This window comes from Pseudophryne corroboree, chromosome 1, assembly GCF_028390025.1.
Source record: "Pseudophryne corroboree isolate aPseCor3 chromosome 1, aPseCor3.hap2, whole genome shotgun sequence".
Lineage (NCBI taxonomy): Eukaryota > Metazoa > Chordata > Amphibia > Anura > Myobatrachidae > Pseudophryne > Pseudophryne corroboree.
The window spans coordinates 1,023,862,374-1,023,880,166 of NC_086444.1; the positions used below are offsets into that span (position 1 = coordinate 1,023,862,374).

At 45.1% G+C, this 17,793-nt stretch overlaps 1 protein-coding gene across 15 annotated transcripts in view; it reads left to right on the forward strand.

Moving 5' to 3' along the window:
* Window positions 1-17,793, forward strand: part of TENM3 (teneurin transmembrane protein 3) — a 1,613,133-nt gene that overhangs the window by 1,224,090 nt on the left and 371,250 nt on the right. The gene's annotated exons all lie outside the window — the stretch shown is intronic.

A 17,793-nucleotide genomic window follows, 5' to 3' on the forward strand; every position in this document is an offset into this window, starting at 1 on the left:
CAGGTGGTGTGCACTGGCTCCTCCCCCTATGACCCTCCTCCAGACTCCAGTTAGATTTTTGTGCCCGGCCGAGAAGGGTGCAATCTAGGTGGCTCTCCTAAAGAGCTGCTTAGAAAAAGTTTAGCTAGGTTTTTTATTTTACAGTGATTCCTGCTGGCAACAGGATCACTGCAGCGAGGGACTGAGGGGAGAAGGAGTCAACTCACCTGCGTGCAGGATGGATTGGTTTCTTGGCTACTGGACATCAAGCTCCAGAGGGACGATCACAGGTACAGCCTGGATGGTCACCGGAGCCACGCCGCCGGCCCCCTTGCAGATGCTGAAATCAGAAGAGGTCCAGAATCGGCGGCTGAAGACTCCTGCAGTCTTCTAAAGGTAGCGCACAGCACTGCAGCTGTGCGCCATTTTCCTCTCAGCACACTTCACACGGCAGTCAGTGAGGGTGCAGGGCGCTGGGAGGGGGGCGCCCTGGGAGGCAAATGATTACCTATAAAGGCTAAAAATACCTCACATATAGCCCTAGAGGCTATATGGAGATATTTAACCCCTGCCTAATTTTTCTAAATAGCGGGAGACGAGCCCGCCAGAAAAGGGGCGGGGCCTATCTCCTCAGCACACGGCGCCATTTCCTCTCACAGCTCCGCTGGTCAGGACGGCTCCCAAGTCTCTCCCCTGCACTGCACTACAGAAACAGGGTAAAACAGAGAGGGGGGGGCACATTTATGGCGATATTTTGATATAACAAAGCAGCTATAAGGGAGCACTTATTATAAGGCTATCCCTGATATATATAGCGCTTTTGGTGTGTGCTGGCAAACTCTCCCTCTGTCTCCCCAAAGGGCTAGTGGGTCCTGTCTTCGTTAGGAGCATTCCCTGTGTGTCTGCTGTGTGTCGGTACGTGTGTGTCGACATGTATGAGGACGATATTGGTGTGGAGGCGGAGCAATTGCCAAATATGAGGATGTCACCCCCTAGGGAGTCGACACCAGAATGGATGCCTTTATTTATGGAACTACGGGATAGTGTCAACACGCTAAAGCAGTCGTTTGACGACATGAGACGGCCGGACAATCAATTAGTGCCTGTCCAGGCGACTCAAACACCGTCAGGGGCTGTGAAACGCCCTTTGCCTCAGTCGGTCGACACAGACCCAGACACAGGCGATGACTCCAGTGGTGACGGTGACGAATCAACCGTATTTTCCAGTAGGGCCACACGTTATATGATTTTGGCAATGAAGGAGGCGTTACATTTAGCTGATACTACAGGTACCACTAAACAGGGTATTATGTGGGGTATGAAAAAACTACCTATAGTTTTTCCTGAATCAGAAGAATTAAATGACGTGTGTAATGAAGCGTGGGTTGCCCCTGATAAAAAGCTGATAATTTCAAAGAAATTATTGGCATTATACCCTTTCCCGCCAGAGGTTAGGGAGCGCTGGGAAACACCTCCTAGGGTGGACAAGGCGCTAACACGCTTATCTAAACAAGTGGCGTTACCCTCTCCTGAGACGGCCGCACTTAAAGATCCATCAGATAGGAGGATGGAAAATATCCAAAAAAGTATATACACACATGCAGGTGTTATACTACGACCAGCTGTAGCGACTGCCTGGATGGGCAGTGCTGGGGTAGTTTGGTCAGAGTCCCTGATTGAAAATATTGATACCCTGGACAGGGACAATATTTTACTGTCGTTAGAACAAATAAAGGATGCATTTCTTTATATGCGTGATGCACAGAGGGATATCTGCACACTGGCATCACGGGTAAGTGCTATGTCCATTTCGGCCAGAAGAGCTTTATGGACGCGACAGTGGACAGGCGATGCGGATTCAAAACGGCATATGGAAGTTTTGCCGTATAAAGGGGAGGAGTTATTTGGAGTCGGTCTATCAGATTTGGTGGCCACGGCTACAGCCGGGAAATCCACCTTTCTACCTCAAGTCACTCCCCAACAGAAAAAGGCACCGACTTTTCAACCGCAGCCCTTTCGTTCCTTTAAAAATAAGAGAGCAAAGGGCTATTCATATCTGCCACGAGGCAAAGGTCGAGGGAAGAGACAGCAACACGCAGCTCCTTCCCAGGAACAGAAGCCCTCCCCGGCTTCTACAAAAGCCTCAGCATGACGCTGGGGCTTCTCAAGCGGACTCGGGGACGGTGGGCGGTCGTCTCAAAAATTACAGCGCGCAGTGGGCTCACTCGCAGGTAGATCCCTGGATCCTGCAGATAATATCTCAAGGGTACAGGTTGGAATTAGAGACAGATCCACCTCGCCGTTTCCTGAAGTCTGCTTTACCAACGTCCCCCTCCGAAAGGGGGACGGTTTTGGAAGCCATTCACAAGCTGTACTCTCAGCAGGTGATAGTCAAGGTACCTCTTCTACAACAAGGGAAGGGGTATTATTCCACTCTTTTTGTGGTACCGAAGCCGGATGGCTCGGTAAGGCCTATTCTAAATCTGAAGTCCTTGAACCTGTACATAAAGAAGTTCAAGTTCAAAATGGAGTCACTCAGAGCAGTGATAGCGAACCTGGAAGAGGGGGACTTTATGGTATCCTTGGACATCAAGGATGCGTATCTCCACGTTCCAATTTACCCCTCACACCAGGGGTACCTCAGGTTCGTTGTACAAAACTGTCACTATCAGTTTCAGACGCTGCCGTTCGGATTGTCCACGGCACCTCGGATCTTTACAAAGGTAATGGCCGAGATGATGATTCTTCTTCGAAGAAAAGGCGTATTAATTATCCCATACTTGGACGATCTCCTAATAAGGGCGAGGTCCAGAGAACAGCTAGAGATGGGATTAGCACTGTCTCAAGAAGTGCTAAAACAGCACGGGTGGATTCTGAATATTCCAAAATCCCAGTTAATGCCGACAACTCGTCTGCTGTTCCTAGGGATGATTCTGGACACGGTTCAGAAAAAGGTTTTTCTCCCGGAGGAAAAAGCCAAGGAGTTATCCGAGCTTGTCAGGAACCTCCTAAAACCAGGAAAGGTGTCTGTACATCAATGCACAAGAGTCCTGGGAAAAATGGTGGCTTCTTACGAAGCAATTCCATTCGGCAGATTCCACGCAAGAATTTTCCAAAGGGATCTGTTGGACAAATGGTCAGGGTCGCATCTTCAGATGCACCTGCGGATAACCCTGTCTCCAAGGACAAGGGTGTCTCTTCTGTGGTGGTTGCAGAGTGCTCATCTATTGGAGGGCCGCAGATTCGGCATACAGGATTGGATCCTGGTGAGCACGGACGCCAGCCTGAGAGGCTGGGGAGCAGTCACACAAGGAAGAAACTTCCAGGGAGTATGGACGAGCCTGGAAACGTCTCTTCACATAAACATTCTGGAACTAAGAGCCATATACAATGCTCTAAGCCAGGCAGAACCTCTGCTTCAGGGAAAACCGGTGTTGATCCAGTCGGACAACATCACGGCAGTCGCCCATGTGAACAGTCAGGGCGGCACAAGAAGCAGGAGTGCAATGGCAGAAGCTGCAAGGATTCTTCGCTGGGCAGAGAATCATGTGATAGCACTGTCAGCAGTGTTCATCCCGGGAGTGGACAACTGGGAAGCAGACTTCCTCAGCAGACACGATCTTCACCCGGGAGAGTGGGGACTTCATCCAGAAGTCTTCCACATGCTGGTAACCCGTTGGGAAAGACCAATGGTGGACATGATGGCGTCTCGCCTCAACAAAAAACTGGACAGGTATTGCGCCAGGTCAAGAGATCCGCAGGCAATAGCTGTGGACGCGCTGGTAACGCCTTGGGTGTACCAGTCGATGTATGTGTTTCCTCCTCTGCCTCTCATACCAAAAGTATTGAGAATTATACGGCAAAGAGGCGTAAGAACGATACTAGTGGTTCCGGATTGGCCAAGAAGGACTTGGTACCCGGAACTTCAAGAGATGATCACGGAAGATCCGTGGCCTCTACCTCTAAGGAGGGACTTGCTTCAGCAGGGTCCCTGTCTGTTTCAAGACTTACCGCGGCTGCGTTTGACGGCATGGCGGTTGAACGCCGGATCCTAAAGGAAAAAGGCATGCCGGAAGAAGTCATTCCTACTTTGATTAAAGCAAGGAAGGAAGTAACCGTGCAACATTATCACCGAATTTGGCGAAAATATGTTGCGTGGTGCGAAGATCGGAGTGCTCCGACGGAGGAATTTCAACTGGGTCGATTCCTACATTTCCTGCAATCAGGATTGTCTATGGGTCTCAAATTGGGATCTATTAAGGTTCAAATTTCGTCCCTGTCGATTTTCTTTCAAAAAGAATTGGCTTCAGTCCCTGAAGTCCAGACCTTTGTTAAGGGAGTGCTGCATATACAGCCTCCTGTGGTGCCTCCAGTGGCACCGTGGGATCTCAATGTGGTTTTGGACTTCCTAAAATCTCATTGGTTTGAACCACTAAAAAAGGTGGATTTGAAATATCTCACATGGAAAGTGACCATGCTTCTAGCCCTGGCTTCTGCCAGGAGAGTGTCAGAATTGGCAGCTTTATCTTACAAAAGCCCATATCTGATTTTCCATTCGGACAGGGCAGAACTGCGGACTCGTCCGCATTTTCTCCCTAAGGTGGTGTCAGCATTTCATCTGAACCAGCCTATTGTAGTGCCTGCGGCTACAAGTGACTTGGAGGACTCCAAGTTACTGGACGTTGTCAGAGCATTAAAAATATATATTGCAAGGACAGCTGGAGTCAGAAAATCTGACTCGTTGTTTATATTGTATGCACCCAACAAGATGGGTGCTCCTGCGTCTAAGCAGACGATTGCTCGTTGGATCTGTAGCACAATCCAACTTGCACATTCTGTGGCAGGCCTGCCACAGCCTAAATCTGTAAAGGCCCACTCCACAAGGAAGGTGGGCTCATCTTGGGCGGCTGCCCGAGGGGTCTCGGCATTACAACTTTGCCGAGCAGCTACGTGGTCAGGGGAGAACACGTTTGTAAAATTTTACAAATTTGATACTCTGGCTAAGGAGGACCTGGAGTTCTCTCATTCGGTGCTGCAGAGTCATCCGCACTCTCCCGCCCGTTTGGGAGCTTTGGTATAATCCCCATGGTCCTTTCAGGAACCCCAGCATCCACTAGGACGATAGAGAAAATAAGATTTTACTTACCGATAAATCTATTTCTCGGAGTCCGTAGTGGATGCTGGGCGCCCATCCCAAGTGCGGATTATCTGCATAAATTGTACATAGTTATTGTTAACTAATTCGGGTTATTGTTGAAGGAAGCCATCTTTCAGAGGCTCCGCTGTTATCATACTGTTAACTGGGTTTAGATCACAAGTTGTACGGTGTGATTGGTGTGGCTGGTATGAGTCTTACCCGGGATTCAAAATCCTCCCTTATTGTGTACGCTCGTCCGGGCACAGTACCTAACTGGAGTCTGGAGGAGGGTCATAGGGGGAGGAGCCAGTGCACACCACCTGATCGGAAAAAGCTTTACTTTTTGTGCCCTGTCTCCTGCGGAGCCGCTATTCCCCATGGTCCTTTCAGGAACCCCAGCATCCACTACGGACTCCGAGAAATAGATTTATCGGTAAGTAAAATCTTATTTTTCATTAAATACCTGTACGCTGCTATCCTTATTTTTTTTAAATAATATATAGTGTGCCAGTTTTGAAAAGCACTTTTAAATGGAAGCGGAGGGGAGGTGTCAAGACCAATCACAAGCCTTGGGGTCTTGATTGCAGCTTGTGATTGGGACTCCAACTCAAACCGGGTACACATTTGTAGAGTCAGAAGCAGGGATGTGCGGTGAGCTAAATGGCTCAGGAGGCACTGGCTAGCACCAGAGCCAGATTTGCACGCAATATACGAGCCAAAGGGTACATCTGGGCATTATACACAAGATATTTCAAACTAATTATTTGTATTTTTCATATACTTTATACAGTCAAACCTATGGCACAAACGTTAGTATGACAGGAAATGCTCTGCCTCCCCTGCCTCCCCTCACCGCACGTCACTGCTCAGAAGTCCAGTTCAAGGTGCCGATATACACTCTTAAGATATCACATCAACAGGTTGTATAGTAATGTACACAGCTGCAGTCTGATTTATAAGAGGAAACAGAGGAGGCCTAGGAATTATTATTATTTATTTATTAACAGTTTCTTATATAGCGCAGCAAATTCCGTTGCGCTTTACAATTTGAAATAACAATAACAAACTGGGTGATAACAGTCATAGAGGTAGGAAGGCCCTGCTCGCAAGCTTACAATCTATAGGGAAATAGGCATATGTACACAAGGAAAGGTGCTATCTATTGCATAGAATGAGAAGACGTGAGGCTATGTGTGGACTGTACAGAGTGGATGTAATTTGATAGGAAGGTTTATGAAAGTTATGTGGACGGTTCAGGAATTTGATACGCTTGCCTAAAGAGGTGAGTTTTGAGGGAACGCTTGAAGGTTTGGAGACTAGAGGAGAGTCTTATTGTGCGTGGTAGGGCATTCCACAGGGTGGGTGCAGCCCGATGAAAGTCCTGCAGTCGTGAGTGGGAGCGAGTAATGAGTGTGGATGAGAGACGCAGGTCTTGTGAAGAGCGCAGAGGTCGGGTTGGGAGATATTTTGTGATAAGCGAAGTGATGTACATTGGTGTAGTTTGGTTAATGGCCTTGTGTGTGAGTAAAAGTATTTTATATTGAATGCGGTAGAGTACAGGTAACCAATGGAGGGACTGACAGAGTGGATCTGCAGACGATGAACGTCTAGCAAGGAAGATAAGCCTCGCCGCTGCATTCAGAATGGATTGTAGTGGTGAGAGTCTTGTTTTGGGAAGACCAGTTAGGAGACTATTGCAATAATCAATGCGGGAGATAATGAGAGCGTGGATTAGAGTTTTAGCAGTGTCTTGTGTAAGGTATGGTCGTATTTTGGATATGTTTTTTAGATGCATGTAACATGATCTTGAGACAGATTGAATGTGGGGAACAAAGGACAGATCAGAGTCAAGGATGACACCTAGGCAGCGAGCTTGTGGGGTAGGGTAGATAGTAGAGTTTTCAACAGTGATAGAGATATCAGGTTGGTACCTACTATTGGCCGGTGGAAATATAATTAACTCTGTCTTTGAAATATTAAGTTTGAGGTGGCGAGATGTCATCCAGGATGAGATGGCAGAAAGGCATTCAGTGACACGGTCCAGTACAGATAGGGACAAGTCAGGGGAGGATAGGTAGATTTGAGTATCATCTGCGTACAGATGATACTGAAAACCAAAAGAGCTGATTAGTTTACCAAGAGATGAGGTATAGATAGAGAAAAGCAGAGGACCCAAGACTGAGCCTTGCGGTACTCCAACTGAAAGAGGTAGCGAAGAGGAGGTAGATTCAGAGAAGCGAACACTGAAGGAGCGATTGGATAGGTACGATAGGAACCAAGAAAGGGCTGTGTCTTTAAGACCTAGGGATTGTAGTGTCTGTATGAGAAGAGAGTGGTCTACAGTGTCAAATGCAGCAGATAGATCTAGAAGAATAAGTAGTGAGTAGTGGCCTTTAGACTTCGTAGTGACCAAATCATTAACCACTTTAGTCAGTGCCGTCTCTGTGGAATGTTGGGAACGGAAGCCTGACTGAAGTGGGTCCAACAAAGTGTATGAGTTAAGAAAGTGTGTGAGTCGAGTGTAGGCAAGTCTCTCAAGTAGCTTAGAGAGACAAGGGAGCTGAGAGATAGGGCGGTAGTTTGAGAGAGCATTAGGGTCAGAATTTTGTTTTTTTAAAATGGGAGTAATCACTGCATGCTTGAAGAGTGAAGGAAAAATACCAGTAGAGAGAGAGAGATTACAGATGTTAGTTAAGGTAGGGATGAGCACCAGAGACAGAGCTTTACTTATTTGTGAGGGTAAAGGATCAAGAGGAGAGGTAGTAGAGAAGCAGGATGAGAAAAGTGATGATACTTCATCTTCATTTGTGGGATCAAATGAAGAAAGAGTGCCAGAGGGTTCAGGTACAGAACGGAGCAGGTCACTGGCTGCCGAAGAGCATACCATTTCATCTCGGATCTTATCAATCTTCTCCTTGAAGTAGGAAGCAAGATCCTGTGCCTTGATAGTGGCTGGTGGGGTAGGTGTGGGAGGATTCAGAAGTGATTTAAATGTATTAAAGAGTCGTTTGGGGTTAGAGGCTTGAGCAGAGATAAGAGTTTGGAAATATGTTTGTTTGGCAGTGTCCAGGGCATTTTTATAAGAATGGTAGACTGTCTTATATGTGAGGAAGTCACTTGAAATCTGAGATTTACGCCTGAGAAGTCTGAGAAGTATTTAGGAATACTTTCTGCAGGGATCAGGCCAGTGAGGTAAGCAGAGAGCATAGTGCTTTAAACACCTGCAGTTTATTTGATAGCTTTGCCCCACGTAGCCAGTATACGACCATTCACTAGTTTGTAGTACATCTAAAACACTGACTTTTGTCATCATTTTGTTAAAAATGAGCAAAATAGGAAATGCATTCCATTTATTTTAGAGCATTGCTTCACTTATGGTTTTTTTTGTTATTGAAAATAGAATTAAATCTTTATTTATTTTATCATTCATGCAAATCCATGAAGCTAATCAAAGCACAAGCGCCAGTACTCAAAATCAAAGTGCTGAAGCAAACTCAGTAGACCTTTCACACATTAATGTGCTAAGTATACGTCAAACAAAGTGTAAGGATGGGTTACAAGTTATACCCCTTTCAGACCTCATATGCCGAGTCGCACTCAGGATTTGTACACAGGTACATCTCGGGTGCGACCCAGCCTAGACTAGTGGCCCCGACCCGACATATTCCCGGGTCGATGACGATACCGCGTCACGTGCAAAGGTGGTGCTTGTAGATGACATCATCGCCAAGTGCTGTCTTTTCCTATAGTGTGAACAAGTGCTGGGTCGCATCGACCGGGATAACCCGTTCACACCGCTCCATGACTTGGGTTGAAGCCATGTTCAACCCTGCTCGCTACCCAAGTTGAAATACCGGGTCACACAACCATGATTTATTTCAGCTGGCCCCTTTCAGACTGCGGTGCAACTCCGTTTGCTGCATGCTCATTTATGCTCCCAGGCTGGATCCTGCTGGGACGCTTTGGAAAAGAAGTGCTTACAAAGTGTCTGCATGTTAATGAGCATGTGTTATACCGACATATAGATTCTTACAGAACATGGAAAAGCAGTGATATACTGTAGATGCCATTCCCCAAAACTTGTTATATCCTATGCAGCAGCCTCTCTTGATTATGCACAGTCCTAGCCTTATTTAAAAATGATGTCTTGGATAGCCGCATCTTTGAAACAGGGGTACTATGCATAAAGAAGCTCTTAGGCTTATATAGTTGACGCCATCAATACATGGCATTGCTTATTGGGTATAAGCAGGGGTGTAACCAGAAGTTTGCAGGCTCCATAGCAACATTTTGAAGGGACCCCTTTCCCAATTTTCCAGGAGAGACACCTCTCCACAGCAGTTGTTAATTTTATGCCCCATAATAGTGTCCTAGTTCACTTTCTGAACCATAGTAATGCCCCCACTGCATGTTAAGTGACATTGTAGGGTTGCCAGTACACATTATGCAACACGGTACACTCAGTTCACATTAGGACATACAGTGTCCCCAGATCATATTATGTCATACTACAGGTTGAGTATCCCTTATCCAAAATGCTTGGGACCAGAAGTATTTTGGATATTGGATTTTTCCATATTTTGGAATAATTGCATACCATAATGAGATACCATGGTGATGGGACCCAAGTCTAAGCACAGAATGCATTTATGTTTCATATACACCTTATACACACAGCCTGAAGGTCATTATAGCCAATATTTTTTATAGCTTTGTGCATTAAACAAAGTGTGTGTACATTCACACAATTCATTTATGTTTCATATACACCTTATACACACAGCTTGAAGGTCATTTAATACAATATTATTAATAACTTTGTATATTAAACAAAGTTTGTGTACATTGAGCCATCAGAAAACAAAGGTTTCACTATCTCACTCAAAAAAGTCCGTATTTCGGAATATTCCGTATTTCGGATATTTGGATATGGGATACTCAACCTGTATAGTGGCTCCACTTCATATTGTTCTACATTACAGTGCCTCAGTTCATATTACATAACATTATAATGCTCTACAGTTCATTTTATGTCACATTACAATAAACAGGTCCAGGGGCATAGCTGATATATTACAGGTCCCAAGGCAAAAGTTTGCAAGGGTCCCTATGTACCACCCAGTGGTGAAAAATGTATATAACACATTTATCTCTGACAGGGAAGGTTGGCCCCTCTAAGCTCTGGGCCCCATAGCAGCTGCACCCCCTGCACCAATGGTATCACTGCCCTTGGGAACAAGCTATGGAAAATTTTGCAATCAGCGCTTGATACATATTTACATTGTGGCAAACCTAAAAAAACGGCACTTTGTGGAAGATTGACTGTATTTTGCTGTTAGTACCTCCCGCCGTATATGTGTTATGGAGCAGGAAAAAGGGCCATCAGTGGCTCATGTTAAAACTTAACTTGCTTTTTACTAGTAAAATAATCTGCGAGAACTACCCTTTGCTGGAACATAGTTTCCAAAGCTTCTAACAATCCCACATTTTCCCAAATGTAGTGTTTTCATCTAGCAAATAAAAATCTGTTGACTTCTAGGTCCATAGATATGGGTGTAAAACACTGCAGCCTGTCACATACAGGCTTCGCTGGCAGATTATAAGTATAGAAAAAAATGCTTCTAAATGCTTCTGAGTTTTTCTTCTGAGCTTTTTTACGACCTACGTTGCTTCTAAATTGCATACACTAGCCTAAATGTTTTTCTGTATATTATATGGTTATGTGTTTCCAGCATAACATTATATAGTCTATTAAAAGAAAATGTTGTGGAGGAATTCCTTTATGATGTGCTATACAGATAGAGGATATTGTGAGAACAGCTTTTTGTATACATTTGACAGTGAGGTCAGCAGATAGCATAGCGCTTTAAACACCTGCAGTTTATTAGATAGCTTTGCCCCACATAGCCTGTATAAGGCTAATGGAAATGGACTTATCATTTCTCCATACATCAGTTATGACATGGTATACAACGATTTATTGTGAGACTCATTAGTACACTGCTAAATGTCCCCGATTAATTAGCACTAGCTGAACAATTAATCAGGACTGTAAATCACCGCTGTCACCTCCACATTTATTTGATGAAGTTAAAAAGACTGATTTTCCAGGTTCTATGTCAGACTGAATATTCATAGCATTGCTAAGGACTGGGATTTGACAAATTATAAATATTGACAGGTCATTAGCTACTTACAAAAAAAGAAGAAAAGCAGGTGTTAATGATATAACAGCATAGGAAATCATTAACGATTCAAATCTTTTCTTAGTCTGCTATTGTTGTGAGCAAGATGTAAGGCATATCTGCAAGTAACAGTATAGCTATGCAGAAACTCACATGCACTGAGCTAAACGTGTGCGTTTATAAATATTGTAGATGAGTACTTTATATCTTGTGTAGGAGATGCATCAAAATACAATCTTCCACCAAAATGTTAAATGCATTGAGAAACATAAAGACTAGTTCAGGGTCAAAGCATGTAACAGTACTGTGACCATTCGAGATATCTGTACTATTATCCTATATAATAAAAAGCTAATGCTGCTCCTCACCTCTGTTATGTTCGCTAGCGGCCACTAGAGGGTGTCTGACAGACCAAATGACTCCTTTATGTTATGCATGCTAATCTGCTTATGAACTGCAGGAACAGAGGAACTCTGTATTAACATCAGCTGCATGGAAATAGTGAACGTTCACTTAGTCTCTGTCAAAAGAGATCTTATATTATTGGTTTGTTACTTTTTTAATGTCTATACTTGTTTTGTAATAACAATATAGCAATATTTTGTATCTGTGTGATTCAAGATAAAGGTGGAATTTGGTTTAATGCTGAATTAATGAGACATGTATATCTATCTTGTGCTAGTGATAAAGTGTTGCATATTTGTTGCAGTGAGTCAGTAGTAATATATTACGAGGTATATAGGTGTGGTGTTTGAGGTTTAACAAAGGAGTTTAAAATACAATAAAAAATAAAATTCTTTTTAATATAGTCTGTGGGCGCTGTCTGTATGTTATGTTTTTTTTTATTTGGTAAATATATTGAAAGGGTAGAGAAGTTCCTTTTTTATTACAGTGAGCTGCATACAGAAGGTTAAATTAGAAACTGAAATTTAAACTAGAGATGAGCGCCGGAAATTTTTCGGGTTTTGTGTTTTGGTTTTGGGTTCGGTTCCGCGGCCGTGTTTTGGGTTCGACCGCGTTTTGGCAAAACCTCACCGAATTTTTTTTGTCGGATTCGGGTGTGTTTTGGATTCGGGTGTTTTTTTCAAAAAACCCTAAAAAACAGCTTAAATCATAGAATTTGGGGGTAATTTTGATCCCAAAGTATTATTAACCTCAAAAAACATAATTTACACTCATTTTCAGCCTATTCTGAACACATCACACCTCACAATATTATTTTTAGTCCTAAAATTTGCACCGAGGTCGCTGTGTGAGTAAGATAAGCGACCCTAGTGGCCGACACAAACACCGGGCCCATCTAGGAGTGGCACTGCAGTGTCACGCAGGATGGCCCTTCCAAAAAACCCTCCCCAAACAGCACATGACGCAAAGAAAAAAAGAGGCGCAATGAGGTAGCTGACTGTGTGAGTAAGATTAGCGACCCTAGTGGCCGACACAAACACCGGGCACATCTAGGAGTGGCACTGCAGTGTCACGCAGGATGTCCCTTCCAAAAAACCCTCCCCAAACAGCACATGACGCAAAGAAAAAAAGAGGCGCAATGAGGTAGCTGACTGTGTGAGTAAGATTAGCGACCCTAGTGGCCGACACAAACACCGGGCCCATCTAGGAGTGGCACTGCAGTGTCACGCAGGATGTCCCTTCCAAAAAACCCTCCCCAATCAGCACATGATGCAAAGAAAAAGAAAAGAAAAAAGAGGTGCAAGATGGAATTATCCTTGGGCCCACCCACCCTTATGTTGTATAAACAAAACAGGACATGCACACTTTAACCAACCCATCATTTCAGTGACAGGGTCTGCCACACGACTGTGACTGATATGACGGGTTGGTTTGGACCCCCCCCAAAAAAAGAAGCAATTAATCTCTCCTTGCACAAACTGGCTCTACAGAGGCAAGATGTCCACCTCATCTTCACCCTCCGATATATCACCGTGTACATCCCCCTCCTCACAGATTATCAATTCGTCCCCACTGGAATCCACCATCTCAGCTCCCTGTGTACTTTGTGGAGGCAATTGCTGCTGGTCAATGTCTCCGCGGAGGAATTGATTATAATTCATTTTAATGAACATCATCTTCTCCACATTTTCTGGATGTAACCTCGTACGCCGATTGCTGACAAGGTGAGCGGCGGCACTAAACACTCTTTCGGAGTACACACTTGTGGGAGGGCAACTTAGGTAGAATAAAGCCAGTTTGTGCAAGGGCCTCCAAATTGCCTCTTTTTCCTGCCAGTATAAGTACGGACTGTGTGACGTGCCTACTTGGATGCGGTCACTCATATAATCCTCCACCATTCTATCAATGTTGAGAGAATCATATGCAGTGACAGTAGACGACATGTCCGTAATCGTTGTCAGGTCCTTCAGTCCGGACCAGATGTCAGCATCAGCAGTCGCTCCAGACTGCCCTGCATCACCGCCAGCGGGTGGGCTCGGAATTCTGAGCCTTTTCCTCGCACCCCCAGTTGCGGGAGAATGTGAAGGAGGAGATGTTGACAGGTCGCGTTCCGCTTGACTTGACAATTTTGTCACCAGCAGGTCTTTCAACCCCAGCAGACCTGTGTCTGCCGGAAAGAGAGATCCAAGGTAGGCTTTAAATCTAGGATCGAGCACGGTGGCCAAAATGTAGTGCTCTGATTTCAACAGATTGACCACCCGTGAATCCTTGTTAAGCGAATTAAGGGCTGCATCCACAAGTCCCACATGCCTAGCGGAATCGCTCCGTGTTAGCTCCTTCTTCAATGCCTCCAGCTTCTTCTGCAAAAGCCTGATGAGGGGAATGACCTGACTCAGGCTGGCAGTGTCTGAACTGACTTCACGTGTGGCAAGTTCAAAGGGCATCAGAACCTTGCACAACGTTGAAATCATTCTCCACTGCACTTGAGACAGGTGCATTCCATCTCCTATATCGTGCTCAATTGTATAGGCTTGAATGGCCTTTTGCTGCTCCTCCAACCTCTGAAGCATATAGAGGGTTGAATTCCACCTCGTTACCACTTCTTGCTTCAGATGATGGCAGGGTAGGTTCAGTAGTTTTTGGTGGTGCCCCAGTCTTCTGTACGTGGTGCCTGTACGCCGAAAGTGTCCCGCAATTTTTCTGGCCACCGACAGCATCTCTTGCACGCCCCTGTCGTTTTTTAAAAAATTCTGCACCACCAAATTCAAGGTATGTGCAAAACATGGGACGTGCTGGAATTTGCCCATATTTAATGCACACACAATATTGCTGGCGTTGTCCGATGCCACAAATCCACAGGAGAGTCCAATTGGGGTAAGCCATTCCGCGATGATCTTCCTCAGTTGCCGTAAGAGGTTTTCAGCTGTGTGCGTATTCTGGAAAGCGGTGATACAAAGCGTAGCCTGCCTAGGAAAGAGTTGGCGTTTGCGAGATGCTGCTACTGGTGCCGCCGCTGCTGTTCTTGCGGCGGGAGTCCATACATCTACCCAGTGGGCTGTCACAGTCATATAGTCCTGACCCTGCCCTGCTCCACTTGTCCACATGTCCGTGGTTAAGTGGACATTGGGTACAACTGCATTTTTTAGGACACTGGTGAGTCTTTTTCTGACGTCCGTGTACATTCTCGGTATCGCCTGCCTAGAGAAGTGGAACCTAGATGGTATTTGGTAACGGGGGCACACTGCCTCAATAAATTGTCTAGTTCCCTGTGAACTAACGGCGGATACCGGACGCACGTCTAACACCAACATAGTTGTCAAGGACTCAGTTATCCGCTTTGCAGTAGGATGACTGCTGTGATATTTCATCTTCCTCGCAAAGGACTGTTGAACAGTCAATTGCTTACTGGAAGTAGTACAAGTGGGCTTACGACTTCCCCTCTGGGATGACCATCGACTCCCAGCGGCAACAACAGCAGCGCCAGCAGCAGTAGGCGTTACACGCAAGGATGCATCGGAGGAATCCCAGGCAGGAAAGGACTCGTCAGACTTGCCAGTGACATGGCCTGCAGGACTATTGGCATTCCTGGGGAAGGAGGAAATTGACACTGAGGGAGTTGGTGGGGTGGTTTGCGTGAGCTTGGTTACAAGAGGAAGGGATTTACTGGTCAGTGGACTGCTTCCGCTGTCACCCAAAGTTTTTGAACTTGTCACTGACTTATTATGAATGCGCTGCAGGTGACGTATAAGGGAGGATGTTCCGAGGTGGTTAACGTCCTTACCCCTACTTATTACAGCTTGACAAAGGGAACACACGGCTTGACACCTGTTGTCCGCATTTCTGGTGAAATACCTCCACACCGAAGAGCTGATTTTTTTGGTATTTTCACCTGGCATGTCAACGGCCATATTCCTCCCACGGACAACAGGTGTCTCCCCGGGTGCCTGACTTAAACAAACCACCTCACCATCAGAATCCTCCTGGTCAATTTCCTCCCCAGCGCCAGCAACACCCATATCCTCCTCATCCTGGTGTACTTCAACACTGACATCTTCAATCTGACTATCAGGAACTGGACTGCGGGTGCTCCTTCCAGCACTTGCAGGGGGCATGCAAATAGTGGAAGGCGCATGCTCTTCACGTCCAGTGTTGGGAAGGTCAGGCATCGCAAACGACACAATTGGACTCTCCTTGTGGATTTGGGATTTCAAAGAACGCACAGTTCTTTGCGGTGCTTTTGCCAGCTTGAGTCTTTTCAGTTTTCTAGCGAGAGGCTGAGTGCTTCCATCCTCATGTGAAGCTGAACCACTAGCCATGAACATAGGCCAGGGCCTCAGCCGTTCCTTGCCACTCCGTGTGGTAAATGGCATATTGGCAAGTTTACGCTTCTCCTCCGACAATTTTATTTTAGGTTTTGGAGTCCTTTTTTTTCTGATATTTGGTGTTTTGGATTTGACATGCTCTGTACTATGACATTGGGCATCGGCCTTGGCAGACGACGTTGCTGGCATTTCATCGTCTCGGCCATGACTAGTGGCAGCAGCTTCAGCACGAGGTGGAAGTGGATCTTGATCTTTCCCTAATTTTGGAACCTCAACTTTTTTGTTCTCCATATTTTATAGGCAGAACTAAAAGGCACCTCAGGTAAACAATGGAGATGGATGGATTGGATACTAGTATACAATTATGGACGGACTGCCACGGTTAGGTGGTATAAAAAAACCACGGTTAGGTGGTATATATTATAATAATAATACAATTATGGATGGACGGACTGCCTGCCGACTGCCGACACAGAGGTAGCCACAGCCGTGAACTACCGCACTGTACACTGGTTGATAAAGAGATAGTAGTATACTCGTAACAACTAGTATGACACTATGACGACGGTATAAAGAATGGAAAAAAAACCACGGTTAGGTGGTATATATTATAATAATAATACAATTATGGATGGACGGACTGCCTGCCGACTGCCGACACAGAGGTAGCCACAGCCGTGAACTACCGCACTGTACACTGGTTGATAAAGAGATAGTAGTATACTCGTAACAACTAGTATGACACTATGACGACGGTATAAAGAATGAAAAAAAAACCACGGTTAGGTGGTATATATTATAATAATAATACAATTATGGATGGACGGACTGCCTGCCGACTGCCGACACAGAGGTAGCCACAGCCGTGAACTACCGCACTATACACTGGTTGATAAAGAGATAGTAGTATACTCGTAACAATTAGGATGACACTATGACGGTATAAAGAATGAAAAAAAAAAACCACGGTTAGGTGGTAGGTATATAATAATAAATAATACAATTCTGGTCGGACGGACTGCCTGCCGTGTGCCGACACAGAGGTAGCCACAGCCGTGAACTACCGCACTGTACACTGGTTGATAAAGAGATAGTAGTATACTCGTAACAATTAGGATGACACTATGACGGTATAAAGAATGAAAAAAACAACCACGGTTAGGTGGTAGGTATATAATAATAAATAATACAATTCTGGTCGGACGGACTGCCTGCCGTGTGCCGACACAGAGGTAGCCACAGCCGTGAACTACCGCACTGTACACTGGTTGATAAAGAGATAGTAGTATACTCGTAACAATTAGGATGACACTATGACGGTATAAAGAATGAAAAAAAAACCACGGTTAGGTGGTAGGTATATAATAATAAATAATACAATTCTGGTCGGACGGACTGCCTGCCGTGTGCCGACACAGAGGTAGCCACAGCCGTGAACTACCGCACTGTACACTGGTTGATAAAGAGATAGTAGTATACTCGTAACAATTAGGATGACACTATGACGGTATAAAGAATGAAAAAAAAAACCACGGTTAGGTGGTAGGTATATAATAATAAATAATACAATTCTGGTCGGACGGACTGCCTGCCGTGTGCCGACACAGAGGTAGCCACAGCCGTGAACTACCGCACTGTACACTGGTTGATAAAGAGATAGTAGTATACTCGTAACAATTAGGATGACACTATGACGGTATAAAGAATGAAAAAAAAACCACGGTTAGGTGGTAGGTATATAATAATAAATAATACAATTCTGGTC